General features: G+C 56.6%; 1 long non-coding RNA gene across 1 annotated transcript in view; it reads left to right on the top strand.

The window, feature by feature from the left end:
• The first annotated feature begins 236 nt into the window (after positions 1-236).
• Positions 237-16,121, top strand: part of LOC145530602 (uncharacterized) — a 37,068-nt gene continuing 21,183 nt past the window's right edge. Inside the window, exon 1 of the long non-coding RNA XR_014071929.1 lies at positions 237-497. This is a non-coding gene — a long non-coding RNA (uncharacterized LOC145530602). The remainder of the gene's footprint in view (positions 498-16,121) is intronic.

The raw sequence follows: 16,121 nt of genomic DNA, 5'->3' as shown, positions 1-16,121 counted from the left end.
AAACTCCAATAATAGGGCCTCTCTAATTGCTTTCTGACTTTCTATGAAACTTTCTAAGCTACGCTGACATCCTCGACTACAACGACGGAATTCAAGAGTGGAGAAAGGCTAGACAAAGTGGGTGTGCGGAGAGAAAGCGGTTCTCAGCGAAGCGTGTGGGAGGTGGGGGGTAATTCGGGGGAGGGGAGATGGGGCGGGTGTTAAATCGGTGCCGGGGAAAGAAAAATATGAGTGTTCTCTTTTGTGCGAGACAAACAGCCGAGCGCGGGGAGGTCGGGGCCGGGGTCACGCGGCTCCGGGCTGCAGCTGCCGCCGTGGGGCGGGCGGGGGTCCCCGGCGGCCCCCCGGGCGTCGCGGCCGGCGGCGGCGGCGGCCTCGGCAGGCATTCCGGCGGCGCGGGCGGCCGCTGTCCTCGCACGACCCCGGCCCGTCCAGAGCGCGCCCCGGGCGACCCTCGAGGAGCAGCGAGGGGAGCGCGGTCCGAGCGCCCGAGCAAGGTAAGCACTGCGGGGGGACCCTCGGCCCTGGAGAGCGCGCTTTCCGCCGCGCTGGGCCGGCGAGCCAAGACAGGAGGCCGAGGGCCGGCCCCACCGCCCCGGCCTGGTGTTCCCCGTGCGCCAGAGGCCCGACGCCGCCGCCGGAGCCTGGGACCCCGGAGACCCGCCAGCCTGGCTCCCGCCTGGTTCTGGGGCCCAGCGGGGCTCACCGCGAGCCCAGGAGGCCAGACGGAGCCCAGGAAGAGCGCGGGTGACCTGCCCGGGCCGCCCACGGCGAGGGTCACCCTCCCTCCCAACCACTTGGTGGGCAGCGGCCTTACCCGGGTCCCGGCCGGGCGCTGGGCGTTGGCGGGCAGGCGGCGCGTCCCGGGGACCCTCAGTGAGCCCCGCAGCCGCCCCTTCGAGCGCTCCCAGCGCGCAGGCGCAGGCCAGAGAGGGGGCCCGTGCCGGCCGGCGTGGGGGCGCGGGCTCCAGTCCGGGCCTGGGTCGCTGCCCTGCCTGGCCACCGGGTCACCCGAGGGCGATGGCACAGTGGGGGCAGGGGAGGGGGGGCCGGGGGCGGGGGTAGTTTGAAGGGGCAAAGAGATGGCGGCGGCGGCGAGGCCCAGGCGCCGGCAATCAAAGGCTGGGGACGGCGGCCCGCCGCGTCGCCCCAGGCCAGGCCTGGGGCATAAAGGACCTTTATCCTCGAGTGACACGGCCGGCGGTTTTCCCTGCCTCCCCCGCCCGCGGCCTTAATTGGGGCCGGCTGCTAATGTGATTAAAGGCCAGTTAAATGTTTCTCGGGGCAGACGGTGGGAAGAGACCGAGACCCCCTTCTCCTCCCCGGGGTCACGCCAGGCCCTTGGTCAGGGGGTCGGTGATGGTGCCAACCCCAGGACGGCCTGGCCAGGGGCCGGCCGATTGTTCACCCCCGGGAGGGGAGGCCGCGGGCGGGCTCCTGGGGCTTTATGTAAGCCGGTGGGCTTTGGGCCCGGCCGGATTTGGAGATTCTTTTCGCACAGTTTCCATTTTCTGGCCTTTGGAACGGCGCCCCAGGCCCTCGGGGCCCTCCCCCTCCGGTGCCTGGCGCCTGCGGGGCCCAGCCGCCCAGGCCGGCCTGGGGTTTCGTGGCGTTGGGGGTCAGCTGGGCTCGGAGCAGGTCGACGTGGGTGTCTCCCGATTGAGGACAGGTCTCTTGGGATGGTGATGCGGGGCTGGCAAATGGTGGCCAAGCAGAACCCCCCGCCCCGCAGCGTCCCCAGGCCTAGGTCTCGGCCAGGTTCACACGTCCGCGGCGGCGTGGGTGGTCGCGCCCTCCCCGGAGGGCTGGGCGTCCCAGCCTCCAAGGGTCGCGGGGCCGAGAGCAAGTGTCTGCGCCGCGCTGCCCTCCCGCGCCTGCTTCCAGTGGCGCCCGCGGGCTCCTGCCCTGCGCCCAGAGGTTCTGGGGTCTCCTCCTCTAAGCCTGCCCGACTTGACGGAGGCCGTGCGCCCGGGACAGCTCCAGGGCGCCGCGCTAGGGGAAGGTCGAGCCAGTGCCTGCGGCAGCGGAGTGCGAGCTCGGAGCCTCGGCCTCATAGATCGCTCCCTGTCCGTGGCCCTGGGCCCGGACGTGCGCTCACAGGGGTCATTGCTCGGGGCGGGGGGGGGGGGGTTCCTGAAAGGCCAAGAGCCCGGCCCAGCTGAGTCCCCACGCCTGTGAGGTTGCAAATCCGGACCCAGCCGGGATGGGGGTGGCAGATGAAAAGCCCAGCGGAAGCCAAACGAGCTCGGGTGTCTCGACAGGTGGCCCTGGCCGTGCGCTTCGGCGGCAGCGGCGGCTCTGGGGCGCACGGGGGGGGGGGGCGGGCAAGGCAGGTGGAACCCGCGGCTGGAGCCGAAACGCAGGCCGCGCACCTTCATCCCGTCCCCGCGGGGGTCTCTCCCGCGCCTCCGTGCGCCTCGGGAAAGACCGGAAGGCCGCGCGGCACCCTGGCCGGGGGACAGCGGGAGTGCGCCCGGGAGCTGCGGGCGGAGCCGGGCCTCGGGACGAGGGCAAGGTCGTCGGTGTCCCTGCCGCGCCGCCTCGTCCCTGCGTCCGGGCAGCCGCCTCGCGGTGCCCACGAGCGACACTTGCCATTTCAAGCACGACACGGTGTTTAAAACTAATATGAACTAAGCAAGCGTGCTTCCGTAGAAATTTTACAGATCGGTTGTTTACTTTTTCCCCAAATATTCTCTGAAATAGTCGGCAGAACTTTTTCATATGTAACAAATGGCAGGTTGAACAGATCAGAAGATATGACATGAAAAGGATGGCGTTTGAATGTACGTGGAGTGAAAGCAGACGGTATTTTTTCATAATATTTTTTATCAAAATGCACAGTGGTTCTAAAATTTTGTCATGTTCAAATTCTATAATTATTTGATATTTAAAATACACATTTTGTGTATTTTTCAACCAAAAAGAAAAAAAAACAGTAAAAAAAAATTAAAAAACAGAAGCTGGAAACCAAGAAAAGCCTAAAGAGAAAATGGGCCATGAGGAACCAAAGCCTTTTCCTGATATCCTGGGTTTGTTTTATTTTTTTTTCTTTTTTTTCCCTAAGATCCCGGAGGAAAATACAAGTGAAAATAAAATTGGTTCCTATTAAACTAATACATAGATGTAATTAATTTCGTTCCACATGGGTCTAAGGGACCTGGTTATTGTAGTGTGCTCAAAAAACAGTAGATTCAAGGTGATTTTACATTCTTCAGCTGCTCAGAAAACTGTAAGGAAAAGTAAACAGCTCCAGCCTCGTGATTTTTTTAAAAATCTGCTTATTGAACACAGATAAAATTAGAATCATCTTCTACTTGAGATAAGTGTTGCACAGGCAAAATCACCATTTTTTTTTTAACTGAAAGAATATCTGGTTTTGTTTTGTACAAAACAGCACTATTTCACTATTATGTAACAAGCTGAGTGACCTCGGGTTTGTTTGAATTACAACTGCCCTTAAATCAGTAACCCCAATGATGGTTAAAAAAAAGAAAAAAAAACACCATTTTTCAATTCATCTTCCATTTGTGCTGAAATGGCTTTTCCAGTGATGTTGTTTCAATAAAGGAGTAGCTTAGAGTAAAACAAATAATCCGTATGTTCTTGGTAAATAATTTTGTGTTTCAAAACACCAAAAGTAAGTTGACTATTGCTTTTTAGGAACAACCTTTAAACTGGACAGGAAAGGGGAAAACGTGTTTCTGTTGTCTCTTGGAAGCCCTGGAGAAGAGTTGAGATGCAGTTACTCGCACTGCAGCGAGAGGGGCCCTGCTGTCCCACAGGTGGGGGCTCACTGGAGTGCCAGGCGCACACGTTTGTTCATATCTATGCCGACACCGCTCGGACCCCTTATGTGTGTGAGGGTGTGATGGAAGGCGGTCAGAGGGTCGGGGGCGCAGTGGGGCGCAGGAGGTGCCCCGGGCGTGCAGAACAGACCCACACGGCAGCCTGGGCACCTCGTATCCTGCTGCCCCTGTGTCCACGTCTTGGTCCCATCTGGGGGACCCTCCTCCTCCAGTTTATGATGTTTTCTCTCCTTTAAAAACTCTGCGGTGGCCCACTCAGCAGCCTTGTTGGGGGTCCGTTGGTCATTTTCACAAAAACAAGTGACCAAAGTATGGACCCAAACTCGGGAAGCGAGAAACCCCTGGGCGCCCCTGGCACCTGGAGAGGCCCAGCCTGACGAGCGCGGCCGGCTCTGTTCCCATCGAGTGAAGCCAGGTGCTTCCAGCCTCCGTCCTGACTATGGACACGGTGGCATCATGTGTGTGTGAGAGTGTTGGGGATTTTTTTGTTTCTGTTTTTGTTTTGTTCTATTTGTTTAGTTCACAAAAGGAAAACAAAGGCCCCTTCTGTGGCACCTGGGCCGGGCAGTGTAGCAAACGGGAAAACCAGGAGGGCAGAAGGAGCATGTGGCCTCGTTCGGGAAAGCCAGCTTGCTTTGTGCTTGTCTATTACAAGTGAAGGTTCCAGGGGCCTGTGTGTGTGTGTGTTCAGTTGCTCAGCCGTGTCTGACTCTTTGTGACCCCCGTGGACTGTAGCCCACCAGGCTCCTCTGTCCATGGGATTCTCCAGGCAAAAATACTGGAGTGGGTTGCCATGCCCTCCTCCAGGGGATCTTCCCAACCCAGGGATTGAGCCCGAATCTCCTGCATTGCAGGCAGGTTCTTTACCACTGAGCCACCTTCCAGGGACTTAGAATTGCCCAAACAGGAGGCCTGAGACCAGGAAGCTAGGAACCCCCCGCAGGGTTGGCATCTGAAGGTTCTCCCCAGGCTTCCTTGGGAAGGTTGGTCCCCAGCACTTTCTAAGATCAAAACAGCCAGCCCACATGTTCTGAACATCAGAATGTTCAAAGATATTTAGAAAAATGGCCTCCGGTCTGGGAGACCTTAAAACTAGATGGAGATAATAAACAAAAGGAGTAGCAGTGTCTGGCAATGCCCAAAGGAAGGGAGACAGTTTCACTTGAAACTAGACGCACTGGGGTTTTCGCTCACATCCTGGGCTTCCAGCACAAGCCTGGCCTTCCTCTGGTTGGAGGAGGATCGTTAGGAAAGAGTCAGGTGCACGGGGCCAGGCCCCCACTCCAGCCAGAGTCAGTGACCTGATTGGAAACAAATCTGGTCACTTCATGGCCTCCCTCCTGGTGCCCACGGCTGGCTTCTTCCCCACAGGCCTCCCAGCCCGGCCTGGCATTTCTTGGCCCCTGACCCCCCAACCCCCATCGTCTGGACATCTGCCTCCTCCCCAAGACACTCTGCTCCGTCACCCACGCGGGCCCGGAGCGGGAGGTCTCTCTGCCCATCCCCTGTGATCACACGGAGTTCAGCGCCTCTCAGAGCAGAGGGCACCCTGATGGAGCAGCTTCAGGGCCTGGGGTTTGGGGCCCTCAGGGGCACCTCTGGCCCACAGGTGAGGGACGCTGTGGGACTCACAAAAAGAGGACAGCATTGCCCATGCCAGAGCCTTGGCGTCCCCCTCATTCAGCCACAGCCAAACCTCAACACCCTGACCACTCAGACCTCATACAGGGGCGCCACCCCCTTGCCCAGCCCGCTCGCCGGCATGCGGGTCGGGCCGCGGCACAGAAACCCTCCAGCACGGCCTGGCTCCTGTCCTGTGCCCAGCACCGGCGTTCTTGCTCAGAGAACAAAAGCCCGGAGACCCCTGAGGAGCAGAGAAAGGCCGAACGCAGCGGCTTCCAGGGCTTGCTGACGGTGGCTGGGGTAAGAAAGGACACAGTCTCATCCCAGGGCACTCATAGCGGCTTCATGTGAAATAAGGAGTGAGCTCTTTGTACACACAGAACCGAAACGCTTCCCCAGACGAGTATTTCTCTAACCGCGTCGTGAATGCTGACATTTGTTACCCTGTTTCCTTCTCAACGATGGCTGCCACCTGCCAGAGTGATCCCCTCACCCCAGTGGGTTGCATCTCAGAGTTCGCAGATCCCTGTTTTCAGAGCTGCGGGGGTGGGATGGAGGAGCTGGAGACTCAGCCCAGGGTGCCCACGGTTCCCACCTGCTTTGTTACCTGGATTCCAGCCCCAGGGTCAGAGCATCCTGCTGAGACTCCGGCCACCACTTCCTAGCACCCTGGCATTGAGGGGGGGGTCACCGCCCTTCACTGGGCTTCCTCTCATAGTGGGGTTAACAACACCCACTTCCTAGGGTCACAGTGCAAATCCAGGGAAGATGTGCCGGAGGTAAGGGCTGGGCTCAAGGTACCCATGCACCGGCCACTTTCATCCCCGGGCCTTCCTGCCACACCTCTGGTCCTGCCCACGACACGTGCCCCCAGATGAGCCTCCCAGCAAAATCCTTCTCCTGCTGCCAGCCTGTCTCCAGGCTTCTCTTTTGGCCACTTCCTGGGTCCCCATGGCAGATGTGGGGTCTCGTGTGCCCATGCAGTCCAACACAGGGTCCTCAGAGCCTGGACGGAGTCATGCTGCCACCGTGGCTCCCCAAGGCATGGGGGACAGACAGGGTGTCTGTACTACCCATGCCAGCCTCTTCAGACAATCCGCTGTTTGCTCGGTGCCCTGGCGCCAGCCCTGATGGCAGTACAGGGGTGTGGGTGCTGCTCTTCTCCCACTCTGCCCCTGTGTTGCAGATGGAGTATGCAGGGCCCAGAGAGGGTGCTCACAGGACTATGGGTCACACAGCAAGGGCAGAGCTGGGGTTAGGCTGGCTCTCCTAGCCTTGGAAGACCATGACACTCTCCCTGATGGGCAGCCCCTGGGGTCTATGGCCAGCATCCTTCCACCAAGGAAGGGACCCTGAGCTCCTGTCTTCCAGGGGGAAGGCCCCCAGGCAACACAGAGGAGAGCTGTTCCCTGGCTTCCTGCGTTCCCCTCCCGGTCCCTGGGCGAGCTGGGTCCCTTTCCCTCTGACTGCTTCTGACAGCTGCCCATGGGGGCAGAACCACAGCCTCCCTGCTCCAGCCTCAGCGGGCTCTCCTGCTGCCTCAGTGATCGTCACCAACATGTGGCCAGGATGGGCTGCCCCTGCGTCCTCTGTACACACAAACAGGTATACGTGCATTTGTGCACACACACACCTATGCACACGTGCACATACACACACACTCGTGCACATGTACACACACTTGCGCCGTGCATTTTAGGTGGCAGATTGCTTTCACACACACTTTAACCTTTCTAGCCTTTCTGTAGGCAGCAAGTGAAAATTAGGAAATGGATCGCCAACTGACTCTTGGGGCGAGTAATAGAACTGGGTGGGGGGAACGTGGATCTGGTGGGACTGGTTTGTGCCTGGCTCTTTCCCCTCAGGTCTGCTTTGGGCTCCACGAGTTTCTGGGCCCCTGGATGGGGGACGCTGGGCAGGGGAGCTCCATGCCCATCGGATGTGGCCAGACACGTGCTCTCGCCACCGAGTCCCTTCCGGTGGCGTTGACTCCTGGGTGGGAAAGGGCGAGGCAGGGCAGGGGTACAGTGGGGAAGGACTGTGTCTATATCAAATGGCCAGGGAAGGTGTTGCTGAAGACAAAGTTGCCCTTGAGGCTGTGCAGGAAGGTTCTGGCATCAGTATGTGCAAAGGCCCAATGGAGGACCTGGCCAGCACCAGAGATGCAGGAAGGGGCAAGACACCGGGGGGAAGAAATGAGAGCAGTAGTAGGGCCTCCCCTCCAACCCAGAATGTCCCACCTCCCCCACCCCAGAGCCCAGGGGTGCTGAGAGGCCCCCCCAGGGGTACCCGCTGATGCGTGGACCTGCCCTGTGCAGCCAAACCCATCTTTTGTGGCTTTTATGACTGTTGGGTTGATAGTCAACCTGTCAATCTCTGGGCTGATCGTCCCTTTCACTTGGTCTCGGCTCTTTTATGGTCCAGCCTCTGCCCTGCCCATCAACAGATGAATAGATAAAGAAGATGTGGCACTACACACGATAGAATGTTATTCAGCCATTAAAACAGGAATAGAGGGTGCGATCTGCAGCAACATGGATAGACTTAGAGTTTATCATACTAAATGAAGTCAGAGAAATATCTGACATGGCTTATGAAAGTGAAAGTGTTCATCACTCCGTCATGTCCAACTCTTTGCGACCGCATGGACTGTGGCCTGCCAGGCTCCTCTGTCCATGGAATTCTCCAGGCGAGAATGCTAGAGTCGATATATATGGAACAAAAAAAAGTAATGCAAATGAATCTACATACAAAACAGAAACAGCCTCACAGACACTTCGGAGGGAATCTTGCCCCCACCCCAGTCCCTGGGCATAAGAGGCCAGGCTCAGGACATGAAGACTGGGTTTGAGGGGCCCATGTAGAGGCGGAAGACTCACTGTGCGGGTGGACAGACGTGGAGATTGAAGGAAGCTGCTGATGGGGGTGAGGCAGCCTTGCTGCTCAGCCTCAGGGTGTGGGGGCCTCAGGCCAGCCCTTGGGAGCTACCTTCATAGCTCCTCTACAGCCTAGTTTTATCCTCTCTGAGGGGAGGCCCTTTATCTTTTGGGGTACCTCCATCTCTGGCGTTCCAGAGCTCTAAAAATCAAGGTCAGCCACCAGCAGGAGGCATATGGCTAGAGCCCACCATTTTCTGATGTAACCATAAGGAGACTGGCCCAGGAGAGAGAGTGAGCTGGTCTCCATGGAGACTGGACCAGCATCCCAGAGGCCCCCTGGTTCATCCTTCCTCTCACCTGAAGCAGGAGCAAGGCCAGGGGCTGGCGTCTGCCACCATCTTAAAGGCCCGAGGCCATCTAAGCCACTCTCATGGTTTTACTGGGGGGGGAAACTGAGGCCTGGGAGAGGGGAGCTTCCAGGGAGCTCGCCGAGCTGGTCTGGGCAGAGCTGGATGCCTGCCAGGCTGAGGCTCCGCTGTCGCCCCTGGAAACCTGGCCCTTGCTGAAGCCTGAAGTAGCCTTTCTGTTCAGGCTGCCAGGACACCTGTGGTCACCAATGGCAACGTCACCCTCTCAACAGCCGTGCGGTCACAGAGCAGCGGCCTCAAACTCAAATGTGCGCTGGATTCAGAGACTGGACGACACAAGATGAGCAAGGCAGCTGCTTGGGGGCCAGGTGGCCTCGGAATCCTGTCCTGGACTAAATATAGTTCCTGGGCAGGTTTGATCTTGGTTATCAAGCAACAATAGCAAGAAATACCCGGCTTCATCTTTCCCAGCTCCAGCGCCGGGTGGTGGGGCAGCCGCCTGCGCCAGGTGGACCCCCTGTGACTCCTAGAGCAAGGCAGCCCCTTCCCTCGCCACCCGCCAGCAACTGCCTTCCTTTGCCCGCTTTGGACTAGAAATCAGGCAGGAACCTCTCACGTCCCACATTCTGGAAATCATGGGAAACAGCTGATTTCCATAAGCAAGCACCCAGGGACACCCTCCCCCTCAAGACTGGGGATCACTTTCTGCAGTCCTAGCTTTTTTCTTTTTAATTTTCTTCTCTGAAAAATTTTCATTGGCGTGTAGCTGATTGTTAGTGCCAGGTGTACAACAAAGCGAATCAGCGAATCATACATGTATAATCAACTCTTTTTTAGATTGTTTTCCCACATAGGTCATTACAGAGTACTGAGAAGAATTGCCCATGCTATGCTATATATATATATATATATATATATATATATATATAGGTTCTTATCAGATCTATTTCATATAGAGTAGTGTGTGTATGTCAATCCCAATCTCTCAAGTCCTGGTTTTTTCTTCAATTCTCTTCCTAGAGACAGTATTCTCTCTTTTTCTTAAACTAATTTTTAGTGGAATACAGTTGCTTTAGAATGTTGTGTTAGTTTCTGCTGTACAGTAATGTGAATCAGCTATTGTTGTTTAGTTGCTAAGTCCTGTCCAGCTCTTTCGTGACCCCATGGGCTGTAGCCCACCAGGCTCCTCTGTCCATGAGATTCTCCAGGCAAGAATACTGGAGTGGGTTGCCATTTCCTCCTCCAGGGAATCTTCCCAACCCAGGGTTCAAACCTGGGTCTCCTGCATTGGTAGGAGGATTCTTTACCAGTGAGCCACAAGGAATCACACTATATATATATATATATATAGTGTGTATATCCTCTTTTTTTTGATTTCCTTCCCATTCAAGTCACCACAGAGCACTGGGTAGAACTCCCTGCACTACACGGTAAGTTCTCATTAGTTACCTATTTTACAGTGAAGTGAAGTGAAAGTCGCTCAGTCATGTCCGACTATTTGCAACCCCATGGACTCTACAGTCCATGGAATTTTCTAGGCCAGAATACTGGCGTGGGTAGCCTTTCCCTTCTCCTGGGGATCTTTCCCAATGCAGGGATCAAACCCAGGTCTCCTGCATTGCAGGCGGATTCTTTACCAGCTAAGCCACCAGGGAAGCCCAAGAATACTGGAGTCGGTAGCCTATCCCTTCTCTAGCAGATCATCCTGACTCAGGAATCAAACCAGGGTCTCCTGCTTTGCAGGCGGATTCTTTACCAACTGAGCTGTCAGGGAAGCCCTGGTATTATGCCTATTTTATGCGTAATATAAAAGCCTCGAGCCTATACAATAGAAGCCCTTTTTTATGCATAGCATCAGTAATCTGTATGTGTCAATCCCAGTCTCCCAACTCCTCCCCCACCCCTTCCCCCTTGGGGTCCGTCTGTCTGTCCTCTATGCCTGCTCCTAGAGAGTTATTCTCTCTTTTGGGCGAAGGGTGAGTTCTTAAAATGACATGACCGTGCTTTCCTCTTTAATACAGAAAAACACAGTAAAGGAATTAAAGGTTTCCTACCCCTATCCAGGGTACCCCTTGATGTTTTCTCAAATAGAGTCACACACTCAGCTGGGATGAAAACTCGGAGGACACAAAGGTGAACATGGAAAGCTGGAAGCCCTGACCGCCCCTCTACAGCCACCCTCCCCAGCAGCACCCTAGTCAGGGGCTCATCTCCTTGCCTCCCAGGCCTCAGTTTTTTTATCTGCAAAATGGGTGGGATGGCAATACCTACCTCCTGGAGTCTTCCAAGGACTCAGTGAGTTAGCAACGTGTAGGGGCCTGGAAGCTGGGTGCTCGGTGGCCAGTGTCCATGTGCCTGCTGCCAGTGTACGTCCAGAGCATATACCTCCATCTATTTATCTATCTTTTTTTAAAATAGCTCTTTAGATAACTCACCTGTTTGTTTTTTGGCTCTGCTGGGTCTTTGTTGCTGCCTGCGGGCTCTCTCTAGCTGTGATGAGAGGGGTCCACTCTTGATTGCGGTGCACAGCTGCCCACCGCGGGGGCTTCTCTTGTTGCAGAGCACGGGCTCTAGGGCGCTTGGGCTTCAGTAGCTGCGACTTGTTGGCTCAGTAGTTGTGGTTCCTGGGCTCCAGAGCACAGGCTCAATAGTTGAGGTGCATGGGCATCTGGGATCCTCCCAGATCTGGGATCGAACTCACGTCTCCGGCATTGGCAGCCTGATTCTTAACCACTGGACCAGTAAGGAAGACCCTCTATCTTTTTTTTAAACTCGAAAATGGATCCCACTTTGTCTGGCATCTTGCTTTTTCCACCTTGTTTATTTTGGAGACCTGTCTGTCCCAGCACACACAGGTAGATGCACCTCCCTCTCTCTCAGAAGCTTTAGGTGCCCATGTGTCATCCTAAATGGTTACCGACACCAGGACATCCAGAAATTAGAGACCTAGAAACGTCAACTCTGGCCCAAAGTGTGGATGCATGTTCAGCTTGGCTGGATGTGCATTTCTGCCAGCACAGGGTGTCCCCCTGCCAGCCCGGGGCGTCCCCACTGTCCACGTAGTTTGCAGTCTGACCCCAGGTGCCCAGATGGAGTCAGCCCTGTGAGATGTGTAAGGACCACAGAGTCACAGTGATGAGACAGAGAGGTGGGGAGTGGGCTCCAGGATTCCAGGGCACGTCGGGGGCCTAGCAGCACAGGCTGGAGCCACAGTGCCTGTCGGGCCCGCCCTGCACTCATCTCCCAGGACCGTCACAGCATGAAGTGCCTGCCTTTGTGCTAAGAAGTTAGCTGGGATGTTGTCAACCAACCTCCTCTAGGCCCTTCCTGAGGAGCCCTCTGCAACTCCCAGGGCTGGCAGAGACGCGAGCGCTGCGGCCCCATGGGGGCGGCCCACACAGGCGTGTCCTCGGAGGTTCAGCTCCAAACTCAGAAAGCCAGCGACTCACAGAAACAGCCAGATACCATTCTGAGCCAAGCCCAGCAGGGCTGCTGCTGGGGCCAACCCAGGTCACCCTCGCGAGTGGCCACAAAGCAAGGAAGCCCGTCCCCCACTCCGGGACCATCACTTGCTTAGACCAAGTTCTGGAGGAGAGGCTGCCCACCCGTGTCCAGCGGTGATGGCACTACGGGGCGAGGAGGCAGCCTCCAGGGTGACCGGGACTCTCTGGGAGACTAAAGTTTCGCGCATTGGTCAACGTACTCAGATGCTGAGTCCAACCATCTCCTAAAGAGGGATGGGTGGCAACCACCCAGCTCAGCCCATGCCTGTGCCTTTGCAAACCTGCCCCTGCTCTGTCCGGGGGCCCACCAGCCTCAGCATGCGGCCACTTTTTGTCTCCTTGTCCACTCCCCACCCCAGCACCCAGATTATGAGCATCTAGGGATCAAAGATCACGTCTTCCCACGTCTATGTCCCCATAGCTCAAAGCAACATGGAAAGATTTCATCCGTGTAGGCGGAGGAAGACAGGATGTGGAATAGCCCTTGGAGGAGGGCGTCCAAAGACCAGCACGGGGTGTCCTGGCCCTATGGGACTGTGGTCTTGAACCCTAGTGTCCTAGTCTGTAAAGGGGGCTTAGAATGACAGGTATCAGTGGTCCCTTCCTATTCTGTAATTTATGGATTTACTCATGGCAGGGCGCTCAAAGGTAGGGGAAGCCTCTGTGCCCTGTGCCCACTGGAGGGGCAGCCCCCCCCACAGCCATGCTGGGGGCCCACCTCCCACCAGCCAAGACCATTCCCTGGCTCCACGGCGTCCCAGGGAAGGCAGTAGAGGTGGACAGGAGGGCACGAGAGGACACGCTCTTCTGACCATCCAGCCCAGCAAAGCTAGAAACTGTCAAAAAGTAAAAATTCCATTTGTAAACAAGATCGAATTATTTGATTGTGAAACCCAGGTCCATGGAATTTAAAATAATTTAATATGAAACAATATCATTTGAAATGCTGGCCAGCCAAGGACTTGGGGGCAGCAGTGTATGCGGGGGTGGTGGGGGGAAGGTTCTAGCCTCCTGTGGCCAGACACGTGGAACCGAGCCTCAAGGAGTAATAACAAGTCATCATTCAACAAGCGTGGTTAAGGGTCAGCTATGTGGCCACCCCAGGCCAGGCCAGTGGCTCCTGTCCTTCTGGGGTTCACAATCTCGGGAAGCAGGCAAGACATAGACAATTAAAAAGCAGTGCTGGCGATCAGGAGAGGGGTGTTAGGCGGCATATAATCCAAGCCAAAGGGGAGACCCAGACAGAGCCAAGGGCGAGGGCCGTGGGCCACAGCGGGTGTCATCGGGGGAGGCTCCGGGAGCTCCGGAACTGCGGTGAGAAGCTGAGGCATCACCCTCGGGAGGGCGGGGCGGACGCAGAACAGAAACGAGAGGCTAGAAACAGTGACCAGTTTCAACCCTAACTCTATCTTATACTGCCGTGTGACCTGAAGCCTCACAATGGACAGAAAGTCACTTTCAAGACTCAGTTTTGTCCTCTGCAGTATAGGAATAATTAATCCAGGTCCCCACTCTCCATGAAAGTGTTAGTTGCCCAGTCATGTCCAACTCTTTGCAACCCTTTGGATTGTAGCCCATCAGGCTCCTCTGTCCATGAGATTTCTCAAGTAAGAACATTGGAGTGGGTAGCCATTTCCTTCTCCAGGGAATCTGCCCGACCCAGGAATCGAACCGGGTCTCCTGCACTGCAGGCGAGTTCTTGACTGTCTGAGCCACCAGGGAGGAGCTTTCCTGATGATGGCTCAGTGGTAGAGAATCCGCCTGCCAATGCAGACAATGCAGGTTGGATCCCTGGATGAGGAAGATCCCCTGGAGGAGGAAATGGCTCCTCACTCCAGTATTCTTGCCTGGAGAATTCCATGGACAGAGGAGCCTGGTGGGCTGCAATCCGTGGGGTCGCAAAGAGTCAGACACAACGGAGCGACTGAACACACCACCACTCCCCGGCTGCAGCGAGGGTCGGAATTCATTCACGTGGGGCCTGGGGAAGCTGACGTCACCAGTGGACGGGGTCCCAGGTGGGGGCCAGGATGCGGTTTGCACGGGCAAGGGTGAGGCGGTGGACAGGTGCCCAGAAGCCTGGCGCCTCTGAGGTGGGCTCTGTGCTTGGCTGGCTCAGGAACCCGGTGGTGCTTTTCGGAGGGATGATGGAGCCAGTCGTGGTACGGCAGCGCTTGGCTTTCACGTGTCCTGCGCAACATAAACACGATCGGGAATATTTCAGGACCGTAAAAGCAAGAAAAACAAACCCAGGGAATCCAGACAGAGAGCTTGCAAATGCTAACTTTCATGTCACATCCAGAAACCACATGTTCATCCAGCCACCTGCGGGCTTGTAGCTCCATGGGGAAGCGCTGGCTTGTTGTGTTTAGAAAACCAAGCTGGCCGCACAGCTGCGGGGAACGTCCGGGCGCCGCCCCCCTCCATCCTCCCAGACACGGCCCCAGCCCTAGAGGCTGCCTCAGGGTTTCGGGGGGCATGGTGCCTCTGGGTTTGGACTCACCTGGGAGGCAGGGGGACAGCCGTGAGGACCTTTCAACACTGCAGTGCCCGCTTGGGCAGTCCCCTAACCTCTCTGTGCACAACAGGGTCTGGAAAATGCCCGAGGTCACCTAGCCAGTGGGTGGCTCCCCTAGAATTCAAACCAGGCCCCCTGACTCCCCAGTCTCCTTCCCTGCCCACTCCCCACCACGGCCAGGCATGGCCAGGGCGGAGGAGAGGGGACCTGTGAGCCCAGGGAGAGCTCCACGCGCCTCCCCCCCCCACCCCCGTCAAGGCGGCAATGCTGAGAAGCGTTATTTTTATTCCTCCCCAAGCCCTGCCAGATTACATTGTCAAGGCCAGCACTTTGGAGATATTTCCTTGGTTTCACAATTCACGCGGTGACTAACACATGTTACATTTTGAAAACCTCTCCTGGTAAAAATTTAAGCTGAATTGTAAATACATAAAAGTCTCAGTGTTAATGGGGTGCGTGATTTCCCAGTGGCTGTTTTGTAATCCCAGGATTCAGAAAGGATGTGGAATTCTATAAAAACGGGTAGCGAGCACGTATCTGGAACTTCCCTGTGAGTCCCTGGCTATCGGCAGCAGCCCTTACATCTTGCCCATCCGTACAGAAAACCCCTTCGTGTCCCCTGCCCACCCTGCCTGGGGTTGGACACAACCTCCCTCGGTCCATCCTGGGTTCCAGTGACAGAGCTGAGGCGCAGAGACACAAGGCTTGCTCAAGTCCACACCCCTGATACGGAGTGGATCAGGACTCGATCCCAGGCCTCATGCATCTCTGCAGCATGGCATGCCCTGCCAGGCACCCATGTCCCGGGTGAGTGGGTCGTCCACTCCACACAGGCCTCGGCTGATTGCCCCCAGGGTGGACCTGCCTGGGACAGCTGATGCATAGACTGGACAGCGGAGATCTCAATCTCCGTCTGAGCATTTGAAATAAGAAATGAAAGAGAGGCGGCAGCTTGGCGCCCTGACGGCATGGGCACGTCAGAGCCACGAGCACATGTTGGAGTGGGCATGGGAAGGTGATGGGGAGAGGAAGGGAGTAGGAGAAGAGCCCAGAGTCAGGGAGGAGAAGACGGTCCCCTTTGAGAGAGGCGGGTACACTGGCGATGCCAACTCAGCGCCAAGCACCCAGCGGGTGGGCAGCAGCCCGCTTGCCCCGCCCTCCGCACCTCCATCACCGCCCCCCTGTTTATTGCTTGATGGATAACACATCAGTCTGCACTCACCCTGCTTTTGAGTCATTTACCGGTTCAGCATCGACCTCCGCACTGGACTGTAGGCTCCAGGCATTAAGTGGCCCATCTGGTGGGGTCCCCGTGGCATCAGTGGACCTTGATCCAGCATCTGGGCATGGCGCTCGGGTGATTATTGGCTGAATTCATGCTCCTCTGGAAGATCCAGGGAGCCACCCCGCCCCGCCCCGCTGCT

Source organism: Giraffa tippelskirchi, chromosome 12, assembly GCF_054371585.1.
Source record: "Giraffa tippelskirchi isolate mGirTip1 chromosome 12, T2T-mGirTip1v1.2.pri, whole genome shotgun sequence".
NCBI lineage: Eukaryota > Metazoa > Chordata > Mammalia > Artiodactyla > Giraffidae > Giraffa > Giraffa tippelskirchi.
The sequence above is the reverse complement of the archived record's forward strand: the minus strand, read 5'-3'. Positions and strand labels throughout refer to the sequence as shown.